We start from the raw sequence: 8099 nt of genomic DNA, 5'->3' as shown, positions 1-8099 counted from the left end.
TATAGAAACACCAACCTCGTGCAGGGCGGTTTGTCCGTATCGGTCTGAGCTGTTTGGATCTGCTCCATCGGTGATCACCTGGTCCAGGAACTGGAGATCCACCTGAGAACACAGGTACGGGGAGGCTGTTGTCATGGTTACCTAGGCTGTTGTCATGGTTACCTAGGCTGTTGTCATGGTTACCTAGGCTGTTGTCATGGTTACCTAGGCTGTTGTCATGGTTACCTAGGCTGTTGTCATGGTTACCTGGTCAGAGTTACTGAGTTACCTGGTCAGTTACCTGGTCAGGTATTTACCTGGTCAGGTATTTACCTGGTCAGTTACCTGGTCAGGTATTTACCTGGTCAGTTACCTGGTCAGGTATTTACCTGGTCAGGTATTTACCTGGTCAGGTATTTACCTGGTCAGGTATTTACCTGGTCAGGTATTTACCTGGTCAGTTACCTGGTCAGTTACCTGGTCAGTTACCTGGTCAGGTATTTACCTGGTCAGTTACCTGGTCAGGTATTTACCTGGTCAGGTATTTACCTGGTCAGTTACCTGGTCAGTTACCTGGTCAGGTATTTACCTGGTCAGGTATTTACCTGGTCAGTTACCTGGTCAGGTATTTACCTGGTCAGGTATTTACCTGGTCGGGTATTTACCTGGTCAGTTACCTGGTCAGGTATTTACCTGGTCGGGTATTTACCTGGTCAGTTACCTGGTCAGGTATTTACCTGGTCAGTTACCTGGTCAGTTACCTGGTCAGGTATTTACCTGGTCGGGTATTTACCTGGTCAGTTACCTGGTCAGGTATTTACCTGGTCAGTTACCTGGTCAGTTACCTGGTCAGGTATTTACCTGGTCAGGTATTTACCTGGTCAGTTACCTGGTCAGTTACCTGGTCAGGTATTTACCTGGGCAGGTATTTACCTGGTCAGTTACCTGGTCAGTTACCTGGTCAGGTATTTACCTGGGCAGGTATTTACCTGGTCAGTTACCTGGTCAGTTACCTGGTCAGGTATTTACCTGGGCAGGTATTTACCTGGTCAGTTACCTGGTCAGGTATTTACCTGGTCAGTTACCTGGTCAGTTACCTGGTCAGGTATTTACCTGGTCGGGTATTTACCTGGTCAGTTACCTGGTCAGGTATTTACCTGGTCAGGTATTTACCTGGTCAGGTATTTACCTGGTCAGGTATTTACCTGGTCAGTTACCTGGTCAGGTATTTACCTGGTCAGGTATTTACCTGGTCAGGTATTTACCTGGTCAGTTACCTGGTCAGGTATTTACCTGGTCAGTTACCTGGTCAGGTATTTACCTGGGCAGGTATTTACCTGGTCAGTTACCTGGTCAGTTACCTGGTCAGGTATTTACCTGGTCAGTTACCTGGTCAGTTACCTGGTCAGGTATTTACCTGGTCAGGTATTTACCTGGTCAGGTACTTACCTGGTCAGTTACCTGGTCAGTTACCTGGTCAGGTATTTACCTGGTCAGTTACCTGGTCAGGTATTTACCTGGTCAGTTTCCAGGTGTTCCAGGTGTCTGAAATGATCCAGCAGAGTTTTATTCAGATTTTTCCTCTGGTTGTCGGTTTCATCGTTCTGTTCTCGTCCTGCCAGACCCCGGTACCGGGACTCCAGACGGACACCTGGAATAAATACAGATAAATATAATATAAATACATATAAATTATATACAGAGTCTCCAGGTGAACACCTGGAATAAATACATATAAATACATATATATAATATAAATAATCTACCGGGACTCCAGACGGACACCTGGAATAAATACATATAAATATAATATAAATACATATAAATAATCTACCGGGACTCCAGACGGACACCTGGAATAAATACATTAATATAAATATAAATAATCTACCGGGACTCCAGACGGACACCTGGAATAAATACATATAAATATAATATAAATACATATAAATAATCTACAGAGTCTCCAGGTGAACACCTGGAATAAATACAGATAAATATAATATAAATACATATAAATACATATAAATATAAATAATCTACTGGGACTCCAGACGGACACCTGGAATAAATACATATAAATATAATATAAATACATATAAATAATCTACCGGGACTCCAGACGGACACCTGGAATAAATACATATAAATATAATATAAATAATATAAATATAATATAAATAATATAAATAATCTACCGGGACTCCAGACGGACACCTGGAATAAATACATATAAATATAAATATAAATAATCTACAGAGTCTCCAGACGGACACCTGGAATAAATACAGATAAATATAATATAAATACATATAAATACATATAAATAATATACAGAGTCTCCAGGTGAACACCTGGAATAAATAAATATAAATACATATATATAATATAAATAATATAAATAAATAAATATAAATAATATAAATAAATATAAATAATATAAATAATCTACAGTGATGCAGATCAGCTGACGGTTGCCATAGCAACCACTGAATTACCTTCCAGACGTCTCCTCTGATTCCAGCGGCTCCTGGAGTACGACGTCCAACGAGCTGCAGACCCGGAGAACCTGGACCCTGGAGGAACCGGAGGAACCTGAGGAACCAGAGGAACCTGAGGAACCTGAGGACATGATGACATGAGGACATGAGGACATGAGGAACCTGAGGAACCTGAGGAACCAGAGGAACCTGAGGAACCAGAGGACACAGAGGAACCTGAGGAACCTGATGACATGATGACATGAGGACATGAGGAACCTGAGGAACCTGAGGAACCAGAGGAACCTGAGGAACCAGAGGACACAGAGGAACCTGAGGAACCTGATGACATGATGACATGAGGACATGAGGAACCTGAGGAACCTGAGGAACCTGAGGACAGAGAGAACCTGAGGAACCTGAGGAACCTGAGGAACCTGAGGAACCTGAGGACAGAGAGAACCTGAGGAACCTGAGGAACCTGAGGAACCTGAGGAACCTGAGGACAGAGAGAACCTGAGGAACCTGAGGAACCTGAGGAACCTGAGGAACCTGAGGACAGAGAGAACCTGAGGAACCTGAGGAACCTGAGGAACCTGAGGACAGAGAGAACCTGAGGAACCTGAGGAACCCGAGGAACCTGAGGACAGAGAAGTGAAGACCCCGTCCAGAACTGGACCAGGATTCAGACTCACCAGGGGGGTCGTGGATCTTCCCGTCATCTCCAGATCTGGTCCAGGATCCTGCAGACCTGTCCCCTCGTCCCAGACCCCCGTCTTCATCCTGCTCTCTGGACTCAGGAGGCAGGTCAGACCTCCACTGGGGGGACTGGGGGGACCGGGGGACGTCCTAAAACCAGATCCAGAAAGGTCCTGGTCCTGGTCAATCTGGTCTATCTCATGAAACTTTCAGGAAACTTCTGGTCCTCTCTAAGTCTGGAAGACTTTCCTCAGGTCAGGGGGATCCTCAGGTTCCTGCCCAAGACCCTGGATGAAGGACCAGGTCCAGCAATGATCTGGAAGAAGGACCAGGTCCAGAAAGCTCCTCTGGTCCAGGACGTGTCCTCTGGTCCAGGACGTGTCCTCTGGTCCAGGACGTGTCCACATGGATCTGATCCGGAGCGTGTGGTGTTTTGTGTGTCAGTGAACCAACAACAGTCAGCTGATGTTTATCTCCTGCTGCGTGAACGTTTATGAGTCTTATCAGTAGGTGGAGACGAGAGGATCCTGGTCCGGGTCCAGGTCCAGGGCCGGGCCTCGGTTTATGGCTGAAGGATTCTGGGAGGAGCTGGAGATGCAGCAGCACGAGTGCTGACAGGAATCAGCAGGAGAGACCACGTCTCTCCAGTGTTAGCGTCGCTACATTGGTTACCTGTAAAATTCAGAATCCAATTTAAAATTTTATTACTTGCATATAAAGCCCAAAACGGCTTAGCTCCGCAGTATTTACAAGACCTGGTAGTGCCTTATGTTCCTGGCAGAGCTCTCCGCTCTCAGGGCCCGATTTACTAAAGGTTTGCGTGTGTTAAAACCTGTGCAAACTTGACAGCACCCGCAAACCAAAGTGCCAGCTGATCTACTAACAGCGTGCAAAGACGACTGCGTCTCTGAAATGCGCAAAATTGCACACGCAATTCAGTTAGTACTTTTGCCCTGATGAATAATCAATATGGGGCGTACCCGCCAGAAATCGCTAAATACTGGGAGGGGAAGATGCAAATTGGTCCATTTACCACACGCAATGAGATTTACCAAGCCTGAAAGTTTTTGCGCGTATTGTGATTGCGTCTGTATTTCATACGTTGGAAAGGAAGGTGCTAATCTGCTGCTGCTGTTATTGTGGAAAGGAGGCGACATCCAAAATCAAAGAATACGCAGAGAGAGAGTCTTTATTCTGCTGCATGCTATTTTAAAAATGGTTGCTCAAGTTTTATTAAAGGCCACTTTTTCTTTAGTTCTTCGCCTTAATATCTTCTTTTAATGTGACCCCCTCCACTCGCCCACAAGCAGGCCAAGCCTTTGTGCCAAAACTTTGTATTTTATTGATTACTTATCTTATTGAACGTGAAATCATCCTTCGTAAATTACATTTAATTAAAACCCGTGCTTATTAATCACAAAACACAGGTTAAACATCATGACCAAATCCGCTCCGACCCGCTGTGTCAGGATCAGCGCAGAGACTGCAGCTTCGCCTGAATTATGCTTCTGCGTTAAATCGACGGCCATATGATGGTCTGTCACACATTTACTGTCAGTGTTTGCTATATAATATATAATATTTGCAATATACTGTGGACATCTGAATAAAAACTTAACTCATAAATAGATTGAATCAAAACGCTCTCCAGCTCTGTGTCTGATTGTCTTTTTCTCCTCAGATCATGCCGAGCACCGCCGGGTCACGCAAACCCAGCCAATCAAATATTAAAATCAAATTCAGTCCTGTGGGCCGTTTTTCTATTTCGTATTTTTGATCTGTGCCTAAAATTGAAATATGAAAAACCAGACGTTTTTCCGTTTTTTGTGTTACCAACTGCATTTATTCTATCGCAGGTTTTCTCCGATATTGCGTTTCTTTTGGTAATGTTTAAATTTATTTGCTGTAGTTCATGAATGTGTTTATTTGCCTCTTCCACTAATATCTCTAACTCCAACTCATCAAATTTCATTTTGCGCTTGTGACTTGTGACTGTGCATTCCATCCAGACTCTCCATGGCGCAGAGTTTGTGCTCGCAAACCTTAAGACACGCAACACCTCATTTAAATACTGCTGTTTGCACCTGTTATCAATTGCGCACGCAATCTTAGTTGATCACCCGCAAACCACACAACAACAGCACGCGCAAACTTTTTCAGTGCACACGCAATTTAGTACTCTTTATTTAGGATCTTAGTAAATCGGGCCCTCAGAGCGGAGAGCTCTGCAGTATTTACAAGACCTGATAGAGCCTTATGTTCCTGGCAGAGCTCTCCGCTCTCAGAGTGCAGGTTTACTGGTAGTTCCTAGAGTATCTAAATGTAGATTTGGAGGGCGGGCGTTCTGCTATCAGGCACCATTACTATGGAACCAACTTCCAATCTGGGTTAAGGAGGCTGACACCACCTCCACCTTTAAAACTAAACTTAAAACCTTTCTGTTTAGTAAAGCCTATAGTTAGTGTTTAGTAAACCTCTAGCTGGTGTTGGTAAATCTCTAGGTAGTGTAAACTCTAGTGTGTTTACACTACCTAGATAAGGTAAGTAATATAAGGTAGATATAATCTACCTTATTTTAGTTACCCAACTGCTCAATGAAAATGGTAATCTGCTGAATGACACTGAATTCCTTACAGTTTATGGAGTTCCTGTGACAGTTGTAATGGATGCTGTTCCGTCTGGTATTCTAAATCTATTAACACCAGTCTGTCCTCCCTTAGATCCTATATTAACACCAGTGGGGCCAGTGTGTTTTTCTGTTAAAACTAAAAAAAGGAATGATTTAATAAGATCTTTTTCAGACTGACATCACCTCCATATGTTGTTCCGTACTGGTCTAATATTGTTCCTGGACTGAACTGGATCCATATATGGAACCTTCCAAATATCTAATTACAAATAAAGTTAGAGAAGTGTCTTACAAACTAATTCATAGATATTACCCTGCCAAACATTATTTGTTAAAATTTAAGAAAGATTTGTGTGTGAATTGTTCCCTGTGTGAATCTGAACCTGAAACTGTAACTTATTTTGGCTCTGTAACTCTACTGCATCTTCTGGAGAGATTAACCCGTTACATCACCTGTAACTCTACTGCACCTTCTGGAGAGATTAACCCGTTACATCACCTGTAACTCTACTGCACCTTCTGGAGAGAGTAACCCGTTACATCACCTGTAACTCTACTGCACCTTCTGGAGAGATTAACCCGTTACATCACCTGTAACTCTACTGCACCTTCTGGAGAGATTAACCCGTTACATCACCTGTAACTCTACTGCACCTTCTGGAGAGATTAACCCGTTACATCACCTGTAACTCTACTGCACCTTCTGGAGAGATTAACCCGTTACATCACCTGTAACTCTACTGCACCTTCTGGAGAGATTAACCCGTTACATCACCTGTAACTCTACTGCACCTTCTGGAGAGATTAACCCGTTACATCACCTGTAACTCTACTGCACCTTCTGGAGAGATTAACCCGTTACATCACCTGTAACTCTACTGCACCTTCTGGAGAGATTAACCCGTTACATCACCTGTAACTCTACTGCACCTTCTGGAGAGATTAACCCGTTACATCACCTGTAACTCTACTGCACCTTCTGGAGAGATTAACCCGTTACATCACCTGTAACTCTACTGCACCTTCTGGAGAGATTAACCCGTTACATCACCTGTAACTCTACTGCACCTTCTGGAGAGATTAACCCGTTACATCACCTGTAACTCTACTGCACCTTCTGGAGAGATTAACCCGTTACATCACCTGTAACTCTACTGCACCTTCTGGAGAGATTAACCCGTTACATCACCTGTAACTCTACTGCACCTTCTGGAGAGATTAACCCGTTACATCACCTGTAACTCTACTGCACCTTCTGGAGAGATTAACCCGTTACATCACCTGTAACTCTACTGCACCTTCTGGAGAGATTAACCCGTTACATCACCTGTAACTCTACTGCACCTTCTGGAGAGATTAACCCGTTACATCACCTGTAACTCTACTGCACCTTCTGGAGAGATTAACCCGTTACATCACCTGTAACTCTACTGCACCTTCTGGAGAGATTAACCCGTTACATCACCTGTAACTCTACTGCACCTTCTGGAGAGATTAACCCGTTACATCACCTGTAACTCTACTGCACCTTGTGGAGAGATTAACCCGTTACATCACCTGTAACTCTACTGCACCTTCTGGAGAGATTAACCCGTTACATCACCTGTAACTCTACTGCACCTTCTGGAGAGATTAACCCGTTACATCACCTGTAACTCTACTGCACCTTCTGGAGAGAGTAACCCGTTACATCACCTGTAACTCTACTGCACCTTCTGGAGAGATTAACCCGTTACATCACCTGTAACTCTACTGCACCTTGTGGAGAGATTAACCCGTTACATCACCTGTAACTCTACTGCACCTTCTGGAGAGATTAACCCGTTACATCACCTGTAACTCTACTGCACCTTCTGGAGAGATTAACCCGTTACATCACCTGTAACTCTACTGCACCTTCTGGAGAGAGTAACCCGTTACATCACCTGTAACTCTACTGCACCTTCTGGAGAGATTAACCCGTTACATCACCTGTAACTCTACTGCACCTTGTGGAGAGATTAACCCGTTACATCACCTGTAACTCTACTGCACCTTCTGGAGAGAGTAACCCGTTACATCACCTGTAACTCTACTGCACCTTCTGGAGAGATTAACCCGTTACATCACCTGTAACTCTACTGCACCTTCTGGAGAGATTAACCCGTTACATCACCTGTAACTCTACTGCACCTGCTGGAGAGATTAACCCGTTACATCACCTGTAACTCTACTGCACCTTCTGGAGAGATTAACCCGTTACATCACCTGTAACTCTACTGCACCTTCTGGAGAGATTAACCCGTTACATCACCCTGAAGATTGACTCTGAT

Source organism: Cololabis saira, chromosome 17 (assembly GCF_033807715.1).
Source record: "Cololabis saira isolate AMF1-May2022 chromosome 17, fColSai1.1, whole genome shotgun sequence".
NCBI lineage: Eukaryota > Metazoa > Chordata > Actinopteri > Beloniformes > Belonidae > Cololabis > Cololabis saira.
Note: the sequence above shows the minus strand (reverse complement) of the source record.